The sequence below is a fragment of the Lynx rufus genome, unplaced genomic scaffold (genome assembly GCF_022079265.1).
Source record: "Lynx rufus isolate CCGP_SWC_20201006 ecotype Redwood Valley unplaced genomic scaffold, mLynRuf1.p SCAF_52, whole genome shotgun sequence".
Classification (NCBI taxonomy): Eukaryota; Metazoa; Chordata; class Mammalia; order Carnivora; family Felidae; genus Lynx; species Lynx rufus.
In genome coordinates this window covers 1,049,927-1,063,347 of record NW_025814870.1, presented here as the reverse complement: position 1 = coordinate 1,063,347, position 13,421 = coordinate 1,049,927, and positions in this window count along the sequence as shown.

The window sequence follows — 13,421 nt, the reverse complement described above, 5'->3', positions numbered from 1 at the left end:
CCAAGAAGACCAATACAAACCCCTACCCACACCAATAACTAAGTAGCAATACTTACATCACACAAAGTAGACTTTAAAACAGTCTGTAATAAGTGGCAAATAAGGGCACTATATCATAATAAAGGGGACAATCCAACAAGAAGATATAACAATTGTAAATATTTATGCACCCAATATGAAAGCACCCAAATATATAAAACAATTAATAACAAACATAAAGAACCTCATGGATAATAATACAATAATAGTAGGGGACTTTAATGCCCCACTTACATTAATGGACAGATCATCTAAACAGAAATTTAACAAAGAAACAATGGCTTTGAATGACATACTGGAAAGATGGATTTAAAAGATATATTTAGAGCATTCCTTTGTTTTCTTTTTCTTTTTCTTTCTTTTTTGATTCTTATTTCATTTATTTTTTTCAAGTTTTTATTTAAATTTTTGTTAGATAACATATATGGTAAAACTGGTTTCATCTGTAGAATTTAGTGATTGATCACTTACATATAACACAGTGCCCATTATAACACTCCATCTTAAAACAGCAGAATACACATTCTTTCAGGTGCACACAGAATATTCTCCAGAATAGATTACATATTAGATCACAAAATAGTCCTCAACAAATAAAGAATAAAATCATACCACGCAACTTTTCTGACCATAACGCTGTCAAACTAAAAGTCAATCAAAGAAAAAGTCTGGAAAGACCACAAACACATGGAGGTTAAACAACATACTACTAAATAATGAATGGGTCAACCAGGTAATCAGAGAAAAAAATTAAAAAATACCTGGAAACAAATGAAAATGTAAACACACCGGTCAAAAACATTTGGGATGCAGCAAAAGTGATCCTAGCAGGGAAGTATATAGCAATGCAGGCTTACATCATGAAGCAAGGAAAATCTCAAATAAACAACGTAACATTACACCTAAAGGAGCTAGAAAAAGAACAACAAAGCCTAAAGCCAGTAGAAGAAAGAACTAATAAAGTTTAGAACAGAAATAAATGAGATAGAAACTAAAACAAAACAAAACAAAAACAATAGAACATATCAATGAAACCAGGAACTGGTTCTTTGAAAAAATTTATAAACCTCTAGCCACACTTATCAAAAAGAAAAGGGAAAAGACCCAAATAAATAAAATCTCAGATGAGAGAGGATAAATAACAACACCACGGAAATACAAACAATTTTAAGAGAATATTATGAAAAACTATATGCCAAAAAGTTAGACAGGCTAGAAGAAATGGATAAATTCTTAGAAACATATAACCTCCCGAACTGAATTCAGAAAGAAATAGAAAACTTGAACAGACCAATACACAGCAAAGAAATTGAATCGGTAATCTAAAAAACCCCAAAAAACAAAACCTCAAGGCCTGATGGCTTCACAGGCATATTCTACCAAACATTTAAAGAAGAGTTAATACCTATTCTTCTCAAACTATTCCAAAAAAATAGAAGAGGAAAGATAGCTTCCAAATTCATTCTATGATGCCACCATTACCCTGATACCAAAACCAGATAAGGATACCACTAAAAAGAGAACTACAAGCCAATAATCTTGATGAACATAGGTGCAAAACTCTCAATAAAATACTAGCAAACTGCATCCCACAATACATTAAAAAATCATTCGCCATGATCACCTGGAGCTTATTCCTGAGCTGCAAGGGTGGGTCAATATTCACAAATCAATCAACATGCTACATGACATCAGTAAAAGAAAAGAACAATATGGTCCTTTTAATTGATGCATAAAAAGCTTTTGACAAAGTACAACATCCATTCTTCTTTTAAAATTTAGATTCAAGTTAATTAACATTCAGTGTAGTATTGATTTCAGGAGAATTTAGTGATTCATCACTTACACATAACACCCAGTGCTCATCCACAAGTACCCTCCTTAATGCCCATCACCCATTTAGCCTATCCTCCCATCCCCTCCCCTCCAACAACCCTCTTTTTGTTTTCTGTATTTATTTTTTTTTATAAATTTTTTTTTCAACGTTTATTTATTTTTGGGACAGAGAGAGACAGAGCATGAACGGGGGAGGGGCAGAGAGAGAGGGAGACACAGAATCGGAAACAGGCTCCAGGCTCGGAGCCATCAGCCCAGAGCCTGACGCGGGGCTCGAACTCCCGGACCGCGAGATCGTGACCTGGCTGAAGTCGGACGCTTAACCGACTGCGCCACCCAGGCGCCCCTGTTTTCTGTATTTAAGAGTCTCTTATGGTTTGCCTCCCTCTCTTTTTATCTTATTTTATTTTTCCTTCCCTTCCCCTATTTTTATCTGTTTTGTTTCATAAATTCCACATATGAGTGAAATCATGATATTTGTCCTTCTCTGACTGACTTATTTCACTTAGCATATTACACTCTAGTTCCATCCACATAGTTGCAAATGGAAAGATTTCATTCTTTTTGATGATTAAGTAATACTCCACTGTATGGAGTATACATATGTATACACATCTTCTTTATCCATTCATCAGTTGATGGGAATTGGGCTCTTTCCATAATTTGGCTATCATTGATAGTGCTACTATAAATATTGAGGTGCACATGCCCCTTCAAATCAGCACTCCTGTTTCCTTTGGGTAAACACCTAGTAGTGCAATTGCTGGGTTGTAAGATAATTCTATTTTTAACTTTTTGAGAAACCTCTACACTCTTTTCCAGGGTGGCTGCACCAGTTTGCATTCCCACCAACAGTGCCAGAGGGTTCCCGTTTCTGCACATGTTCGCCAAAATCTGTTGTTTCCTGAGTTGTTAATGTTAGCCATTCTGACAGGTGTGAGGTGATATCTGAGTGTGGTTTTGATTTGTATTTCCCTGATGATGAGTGGTGTTGAACATCTTTCCTTGTGCCTGATAGTGATCTGGATGTCTTCTTTGGAAAAGTGTTTATTCATGTCTTCTGCCCATTTCTTCACTGGATTATTTATTTTGGGGGGGGGGGAGTTTGATAAGTTCTTTATAGATTTTGGAGACCAACCCTTTATCCAATATGTCATTTGCAAATATCTTCTCTCATTCTGTCGGTTGCCCTTTAGTTTTGTTGATTGTTTCTTTCACTGTGAAGAAGCTTTTTATCTTGATGAGGCCCCAATAGTTCGTTTTTGCTTTTGTTTTCCTTGCCTCCAGAGACATGTCTAGTAAGAAGCTGCTGTGGCTGAGGTCAAAGAGGTTGTTGCCTGTTTTCTTCTCTAGGATTTTGATGGTTTCCTGTCTCACATTGAGGTCTTTCATCCATTTTGAATTTATTTTTGTGTATGGTATAAGAAAGTAGTCCAGGTTCATTCTTCTGCATGGCACTGTCCAGCTTTCTCAACACCATGTACTGAAGAGACTGTCTTTTTTCCATTGGATATTCTTTCCTGTTTTGTTGAAGTTTAGTTGGCCATACATTTGTGGGCCCATTTATGGGTTCTCTATTCTGTTCCACTGATTATGTGACTGTTTTTGTGCCAGTACCATACTGTCTTGATGATTACAGCTTTGTAATACAGCTTGAAGTCTGGAATTGTGATGCTTCCAGCTTTGGTTTTCTTTTCCAACATTACTTTGGCTATTCGGTGTCTTTTCTGGTTCCATACAAATTTTAGAACTGTCTGTTCTAGGTCTGTGAAGAAGGCTGGTGTTATTTTGATAGAGATTGCATTGAATGGGCAAATTGCTTTGGATAGTGTAGACATTTTAACAATTTTTGTTCTTCCAATCCATAAGCACAGAATGTTTTTCCATTTCTTTGTGTCTTCTTCAATTTCTTTCATACACATTCTATAGTTTTCAGAGTATGGATCTTTTACATCTTTGGTTAGGTTTATTCATAGGGGTCTTATGGCTTTTTGTGCAATTATAAATGGGATCATTTCCTTCATTTCTCTTCCTGCTGCCTTATTATTGGTGTATAGAAATGCAACATATATCTGTACATTGATTTTATATCCTGAGACTTTTCTGAATTCATGTATCAGCTCTAGCAGTTATTGGTGGAATTTTTCAGGTTTTCTATGTAGAATATCATGCCGTCTGCGAAGAGGGAAAGTTTGGCTTCTTCCTTGCCAATTTGGATACCTTTTATTTCTTTTTGTTTTCTGATTGCTGAGGCTGGGACTTCCAGTACTATGTTGAACAACAGTGGTGAAAGTGGATATCTCTGTCGTGTTCTTGACCTTAGGGGGAAAGCTTTCAGATTTTCTCCATTGAGGAGGATATTAGCTTTGGGTCTTTCATATAGGGCCTTCATGATACCACATCCATTCTTTTTTAAAAATTTTTTTTTTCAACGTTTATTTATTTTTGGGACAGAGAGAGACAGAGCATGAACGGGGGAGGGGCAGAGAGAGAGGGAGACACAGAATCGGAAACAGGCTCCAGGCTCTGAGCCATCAGCCCAGAGCCTGACGCGGGGCTCGAACTCCCGGAACGCGAGATCGTGACCTGGCTGAAGTCGGACGCTTAACCGACTGCGCCACCCAGGCGCCCCATACCACATCCATTCTTGATAAAAACCCTCAACAAAGTAGGTTTAGAGGGAGCATACCTCAATGTAATAAAGGTCATATATGAAAATCTACAGCTAATATCATCCTCAATGGGGAAAATCTGAGAGTTTTTCCTCTATGGTCAGGAGCAAGATAGGGATGTCCATTCTTACCACTGTTATTTTACATAATATTGGAAGTCCTAGCCTCAGCATTAAGAAAACAAAAAGAAATTTTAAAAAACACCCAAATCAGCAAGGAATAAGTCAAACTTTCACTATTTGCAGATGACGTGATACCCTATATTGAGAACCCAAAAGATTCCACAAAAAATGATAGAACTGATACACAAATTCATTGAAATCATAAGATACAAAATCAAATGTACAGAAATGTGTTGCATTTCTATACTCCAATAATGAAGCAACAGGAAAAAGAATTCAAGGAATCAATACCATTTATAATTGCACCAAAAATAATAAGATACCTAGGAAGGAACCTAACCAAAGAGGTGAAAGACCTGTACTCAGAAACTATAAAGGACTGAGGAAAGAAACTGAAGACATCACAAAGAATTGGAAATACCTTCCATGCTCATGGATTGGATGAACAAATATTGTTAAAATATCTATATTACTCAAAGCAATCTCCATAATTAATGCAATCTGTATCAAAATACCAATAGCATTTTTCACAGAGCTAGAACAAACAATCCTAAAATTGGTGTGGAACCACCAAAGACCCTGAATAGCCAAAGCAACCTTAAAAAAAGAAAGGCAAAGCTGGAGGCATTCTAATTCTGGACTTCAAGTTGTACTACAAAGCTGTAGTGATCAAAACGGTATAGTATTAACACAAAAATAGACACATAGATCCATGAAACAGAATAGGAAAATCAAGAAATAAACCCACAATTATATGGTCAATTAATATTTGATAAAACAGGAAAGAATATTCAATGGAAAAAAGACAATCTGTTCAACCAATGGTGTTGGGAAAACTGGACAGCAACATGCAAAATGACCACTTTCTTACACCATACACAAAAATAATGGACTAAAGACCTAACTGTGAAACTTGAAACCATAAAATCCTAGAAGAGAACAGAGGCTGTAACTTCTGTGATATGATTATAGCAACTTCTTTCTAGATAAGTCTCCTGAGGCAAGGGAAACATAATCAAAAATGAACTATTGAGACCACATCAAAATAAAAGGTCCTGCAGAAGGAAGGAAACAATCAACAAAACTAAAAGGCAACTTACAGAATGGAAGGAGATATTTGCAAATAACACATCTGATAAAAGACTAGTATCCAAAATATATAAAGAACTTATAGAACTCAACACCCAAAAATGAATAATACAATTGAAAATGGACAGAAGACATGAAAAGATATATTTCTGACAAAGACATACAGATGACCAACAGACACATGAAAAGATGTCCATCATCACTTATCATCAGGGAAATGCAAATCAAAACTACAATGAGATATCACCTCACACCTGTCAGAATAGCTAACAACAACACAAGCAAAAACAAGTGATTGTGAGGATGTGGAAAAAGGAGAACCCTCATAGGAATGGGGAACCCTCATTCCAATTGTTGGTGGGAATGCAAACTGGTGCAGCCACTGTAGAAAACAATATGGAAATTCCTCAAAAAATTGAAAATAGGACTACCTTATAATCCAGCAATCACACTATTGGGTGTTTACACAAAAATACAAGAACACCAATTCAAAGGGATATGCGCATCCCTACTTTTACAACAGCATTGTTTAATAAGCAAGATAAGGAAGCAGCCCAAGTGTCCATCAATAGATGAATTGATAAAGAAGACATGGTATATATGCATATACATACATATACATACACACACACAATGGAAAATTATTCATCCATAAAAAAGAATGAAATCTTGCATTTGCAACAACGCTAATGTATCACGCTAAGTGAAATACATCAGTCAGGGAAAGACAAATACCACATGATTTCATTCATATGTGGAATTTAAGAAACAAAGGATCGAAGGGGAAAAAACAGAGAGAAAAAGAAGAAACAGATTCTTATTTATAGAGAACAAACTGATGTTTACCACAGGGGATGTGGGTAGGGGGGTGGGTGAAATAGATGATGGGGATTAAGGAGTGCACTTGTAATGTTGAACACAGAGTGGTGTATGGAACTGTGGAATTACTATTTTATACACCTGAAACTAATATAATACTGTATGTTAACTAATTGGAATCAAAACAAAAAGTTAAATAAAAAAATAAAGTGTAAAATTAAAAAAAGAAATATGCCCACACAAATATGGTCGTATGATTTTTCGCCAAGGTACAAAAACAATTCAATTTAGTAAAGATAGTTTTTTCAACAAATGGTGTTTCAAAAATTGTGCATCAATACACAAACAAAATAAAGCAAAAACACCCTCAATCTTAACCTCCCACCTTATACAGAAATTATCTCATAATGGAACATAGATGTTAATGTACAATGTACTTTTACTTACAAACCATATTCTCTTATAATATCATTTGAATTTTAAAAAGCAGCACAAGGATGGTTGTATATGTCCATATATACTTATGAATAAGTCAAATACTTCTGAAGAAATACATTTGAGACCATTAACAGGTTTCTCATGGGTAAGAGGAGAGACATTAGAGAACTTTATTTTATATTTTTTGCCTTTCTTGTATATTTCATTAAAAATTTAACAATACATCCTTTACTTTTATAACAAAAAAGAAATTTTTAATAAATATTGACAATACCAAGCACTGACAAGTATATGGGCAAATGAGACTCTCATACATTACTAGAAGGAACAATGTGACAGTCACTCTGGAAAATGGTTTGGCAATTTTCTGTAAAGTCAAACATAGACTTACCATATGACCCAACAATCTCACCTCTGAGTTTCTGCCCCAGAGAAATGAAAACTTATGTCTAAGCAGCAATGTTTATATCAGCAGTATTTATAATAGCCCCAAACTGGAAAGAATCCAAATGTCATTCCATGAGTGAATACATGCACAAACTTTAGTATACTCATACAACAGAATACTACTCAGAATAAGGAGAACAAACTATTGATCTACAGAACAATTTGGATGACTCTCAAAGACATGATTCTGCATGAAAGAAGCCAGTCTCAAAGGGCTACATATTGCATTATTTCATTTATATTGCATTATGAAAAAGGCAATACTATAAAGGATGGAGAACAGATTATCAGGGTTTATGGGTGGAGGGAGAGATGACTATAAAGTGGTATAATGAGGTAGTTATTTTTGGCTATTGAAATTGTCCTGTGCCCAGATTGTGATGGTGATTTACATGTACCAATACAAATGTTAAAATTCATAGAACCGTACATCAAAATAGAAAAAAGTACATTTTTGCATGATTATTTACAAATAATATTTAAAATATGTTGACAGGTTAATATGTGTTTTAAATGTTAAATGCCAGGACTTATAAATATAGAGAACAAACAGAGGGTTACTGGAGAGGGTGTGGGAGGGGGGATGAGCTAAATGGGTAAGGGGCACTAAGAAATCTACTCCTGAAATCATTGTTGCACTATATGCTAATTTGGATGTAAATTAAAAAAATAATATTTTAAGTAACTGAATAAATAAATATAAAAATTTAAACAAAATGTGAATGTTAAATGCTAGGAAGTCTGTCGTTTTTTTTTTCTATATCAGAAATGAAAACTCAAATGTTCCCAGAGACCAAATAGGTAAAATGCATTTATGAAATTGAAGCCATTCAGTTATAAGAAAAACAGGGAATGATGTGGACTATGTTTGAAGTATATAGTGTGTGCCCCAACTGAAGACATTCAAATCCAATTAAAAACAAGACTGAACATGCACACATACACATATGCACATTTTAAAAAATTTTTAATTATTTTTTTGAGAGAGAGACAAGAGTGTGAGCCGGGGAGGGGCAGAGAGAGAGGGAGACACAGAATCTGAAGCGGGCTCCAGGCTCTAAACTGTCAGCACAGAGCCCGAAGCAGGGCTTGAACTCATGAACGGTGAGATCATGACCTGAGCTGAAGTCTGACGCTTAACCAACTGAGTCACCCAGGTGCCCCACACATGCATTTGCACACACACTTCTCTGGGGCCCCCTGCTCTGTATGTTGTTGTTAGATGACTTCATGTAATCTTAGAACTTCAATCACCATCTGAATAAATTTTCTTTTAATATCTGCCACCCAGATCTACTCTGAGTTCCAAATCTATTATCTTCACTGACTTCTGAATATCTTCAACTGTATCAGTTCTGGGAAACTGTATCAGTTTCCCACTGATAGTTCAAAACTTAAAATGTTCAAAAAATGAGGTCATAATTTTGTTTTTACCCAAAAACTTGTTTTCAAGGTTTTCACCATTTGTGAAATCCTTGTCACTATTTGTCTCTCTGGCATAGTTTGAGATAGCAGTCTGTATTTTCTTTCTTAACACTTATCACGGTTTTGGACTACATTTTTTGTTTTATTTTGTTTATATCCTGTTTCTCCCACTAGATTGTAACATACACGTGGACAAGAACTATATCTGTTTAGTTTACCACCCTATTTTCAGAACCTGGTACATACTAGGCACCAATAAATTTTTGTTGAATGAACAAATGGTACCATCATCTATCCAATCACTCAAGCCAAAAACTCGAGTCACCTTTCCTCACTTGTCATGTTTTTGTCATCAATGAGTCATCTACTCATAGATTTTAACTCCTCACTGACTCATCTCTGTCTCCAGTGCTTCTGCCTTAATCTCACATAATTTCTTAAAATATACAAGCATAGTTTTCTTTTGAAGGTCTATTTTCATTATATAAAATTTATTTTTTATTTCTTTTTATTTTTTTAAGTTTTATGTTTTTACTTAACATACACTGTTACATTAGTTTCAGGTGTACCATTTAGTGATTCAATACTTCCATACATCACTCTACGCTCATCACAACAAGTGCACTCTTTAATCCCCATCACCTATTTCACCCGTCCCCCTGCACCTCCCTTCTAGTGACCATCAGTTTATTCTCTATAGTTAAGAGTATGTTTCTTGGTTTGTCTCTTTCTTTTTTCCCCCTTTGCTCATTTTGTTTCTAAAATTCCACCTATGAGTGAAATCATATGGTATTTGTCTTTCTCTGACTTATTTTGCTTAGAGTAATACTTTCCAGCTCCATCCATGTTGTTGCAAATGGCAAGATTTTGTTCCTCTTTATGGCTGAGTAATTTCCCAGTGTGTGTGTGTGTGTGTGTGTGTGTGTACCACATCTTCTTATCCATTCATCAATCAATGGACACTTGGGCACTTGGGCCACTTCCATATTTTGGCTATTGTAAATAAAGCTGCTGTAACCATAGTGGTACATGTATCCCTAGATATGTCTTCTGGGGCAAGGGAAACAAAACCAAAATAAACTATTGGGACTTCATTAAAATAAAAAGCATCTGCACAGTAAAGAAAATAACAAAACTAAAAGGCAACCTACAGAAAAGTAGAAAATATTTGCAAATGACATATCTGATAAAGGGCTAGTATCCAAAACATATAAAGAACTTGCAAAACTCAACACACTGAAAATGAGTAAACCAATATAGAAATGAGTAGAAGACATAAACAGAGATTTTTCCAAAGAAGATATCCAGATGGTCAACAGACACACACAAAAAATGCTCATCACTCACCATCAAGGAAATATAAATCAAAACTACAATGAGATATCACCTCACACTTTTCAGTAAAATTAACAACATAAGAAACAACAGATGTTGGTGAGGATGCAGAGAAAGAGGAACCCTCTTGCACTATTGGTGGGAATACAAACTGGTGCAGCCACTGTAAAAACAGTATGGCTATTTCTCAAAAAGTTAAAAATAGAACTATTTTTTTTTGATCCAGCAATCACACCACAGGGTATTTACCCAAAGAACACAAAATTATTATATAAAATTTCTGAAAAGGGGTACCCTAAGTTATTTCTGCTATCATGGTAGCTTTGCTCACAGTGTATTTTGACATGGAATTTAAAATTCTCATTGCCTTTACAGCTTACCACACAGTTTCCTACCTAACTGTATTTATTTTGATGAGTAATAAAGGCTGTCATTAACAAATACCTGCTATGTGACAGGCAACAATATTTTGAGGTAAGTTCTTATTGTTATCATACCCTAATTTTACAAATGGGGAACCGAGGCTTATAGAGGTTAAGTGACTCCCCCAAAGCCACACAGCTAGTAAATGACAAGCACAGGATTCGAACACAAATTTGTCTGTCGGAGTTCTGTTTTGTGGGTTTTTTTTACTTCACTATTATTACCTCTAGTCATTAGCAAGTATATTGTCATTGACCACATGTGACTAGCTCTTCATAATTTCTGAAGTACTTCACATATTATCTCATTGAATCCTATTTCAATGGTCTGGGAATCTGAAACTTGGAGAGAAGTCCCTTATCAAAATCACAGATTAAGCTGGTGGAATCCAAGGCTTCTGACTCTCAGTCCATAAGTCTTTCCATTATATCATGCTGTCTTTGTAAGTACTCTCAAGCATGAATCTCCTTTCTTTCTCATGTTCTTCATATCACTTAGCACAGGGTTGAGCATAAAGTAGCTGCTTGCTGTGTTTCTTGGTATTATAACTTGATTTAACAAAGTGCTCAGGTTTTTATAAATATAGCTTCCTGACACATAGATGATAATATCTATTCCTTTAGTTTCTCTGAAAACAGAAGTTTTCCTGAATTAATTTCTCAGTAGGTACATGGGCAACCTTTAATTCTCATTTTCAATCTTGAAAACCTTAACACTCTCTACAGTCTTCTAAGCAGGATCAAATTGTCTTATTTTATGATCCCTTTTTCTAGTCCTCCACTTAAATACCAGTTCAGAGAAATAGCAAAGAACTTTTCTACATACCTAAGAATTATCACTATTGTCCTCCTTTACAATACTCTTATGTTCAAGTACACAGTAAATTAAAGATGGCTCTTGTCTCAACTATTAAGATTTAATGTAAGGACTTTCTTTTAGTCTGTGGATACCAACACAGTCATTGTTGCTACCAGTCAAGCAACACTATGCAGTTTTTTATGGGGAAGGATTCAGTCTTGGGTGAAAGGATATAGTGACAATGAGTCAGGAGCTTAAAAATGGTCCATTCTGCTGCCAGAGTTGCTACAGAATCTCTTGGTGGAAAGCCCAGATCTCTTCCAGTAAACTGCTCAAAATGTTTGATTCCATTTTTTATTTGGTTGCCAATTTATTAAGTGGTTAACCTTGGAATGCATCTATCTAGCATTTAATTAATTAAAGCCAGTTTGAAATACCTTTAGAAACCTTACTAATTTCAATACACCAAACTGGCACATTTATAAGCATCCATCAATTGCTGAAATACTAAATCATCTTCACTAAGATGCTGTTGTTGCCAGCAGAGCATTAATCAACTGAAGAGCTAATTGTTAAGCCGAGAGAGTAAAAGCAATCCAACACATCTTCTCCCTCTCCTCACAGTTTGGGAGAAGCAGAGAAGTGGTGAGAATTATAGCTTCATGGAATTTCAGAGTTTGAAGTGTCCTCAGAGATTATTTAATTTATCCTTCTTGTTGTAAAATGGGGAAAGTGAAACAGAACGGTGAGTTAGTAGTAAAGTCAGGATTAGATCCCATGGCTCTAATGCATAGGTATTCTTCATTTCCAGAATACCTTTTATTATGTAAAATGATTCTTACTTACTAATCACCCGCTCTATACTTCCATACTGGGAGAAGAGTGTAATGATACCAAATAGTAATTGTGCATCTCATAGAAAATTTCTGACCCACATTGTTGTTTTATTCTGTATCATATTGGTGCAGAAACTCAGAACATAAATTTTGAAGGTCTAACTCTAAAGTCATTACTTTCTATTAAAATGAAAATAATCATTTTCCTCATCACCTTTATTCCCCATTACCTATTATAGGTGAATCCCTGACATCTGGGGTATCAGACCACAGTGGTACCTATAGCCACTGAATTACAAACAGTGGTTTAGAGAAAGAAAGAAAGAAAGAAAGAAAGAAAGAAAGAAAGAAAGAAAACCATTTCTATTTGACATTGAACTTCAGGACATGCATTTGTGGAAGCACCACCTCATTAATATGCTAAGCCAAACATAACGACAATTTCCATTCTATGAATCCACACCAGTTGAATGCATGGCTCTGCCTGTGGTAACATAAGCAGAAAAATAAGTCAACTATCTGTGGATGCTGGGAAACCAACTCCCCCACAACATATAAACAATCTATGAGAGAAAAAGAGAGAAAGGGGATTGGATTCAAAGTAACCCTGGACCAAGCACAATAATAAATATATCAGTGGTGCTCAAACTGGAGTGTGTATAAAAACCACCTAAGAAAATTGCTAAAAATAGTGTGAATGTAGAGAGGTAGCAGTGGTTCCCAAACCTGGCTATGTGTGTGGTAGTTACATAACTGTATACAATTATCAAAATTAATCTGATGGTACATTTAAAATGGATGAATTTTATTATATATAAATAATAACTTTATGAAAATTATAAACTATTAGGTCATTTTGTGGAGGGGAAATGGTCTTGTCCTCAAATCTATACAGCCACAAAAGTAAACCCATTGAAATTTTATTACAACAAGAAAATGGTAGAGATGTTAATATTGACCTGAGGAAATACTAGGCACGAATATGTTTAAAAGGGAAGAACCAATGAGCTTCTCTCAATATGAGATCTTTTTGTTTTTTAAGAAACCAATTGGAACCACAATTGGTTATTACCTTATTCCTATAGCTATGAGAAATGGGCTGAGACTTAATACATTGGTCAATGACTATACAGACCACATCA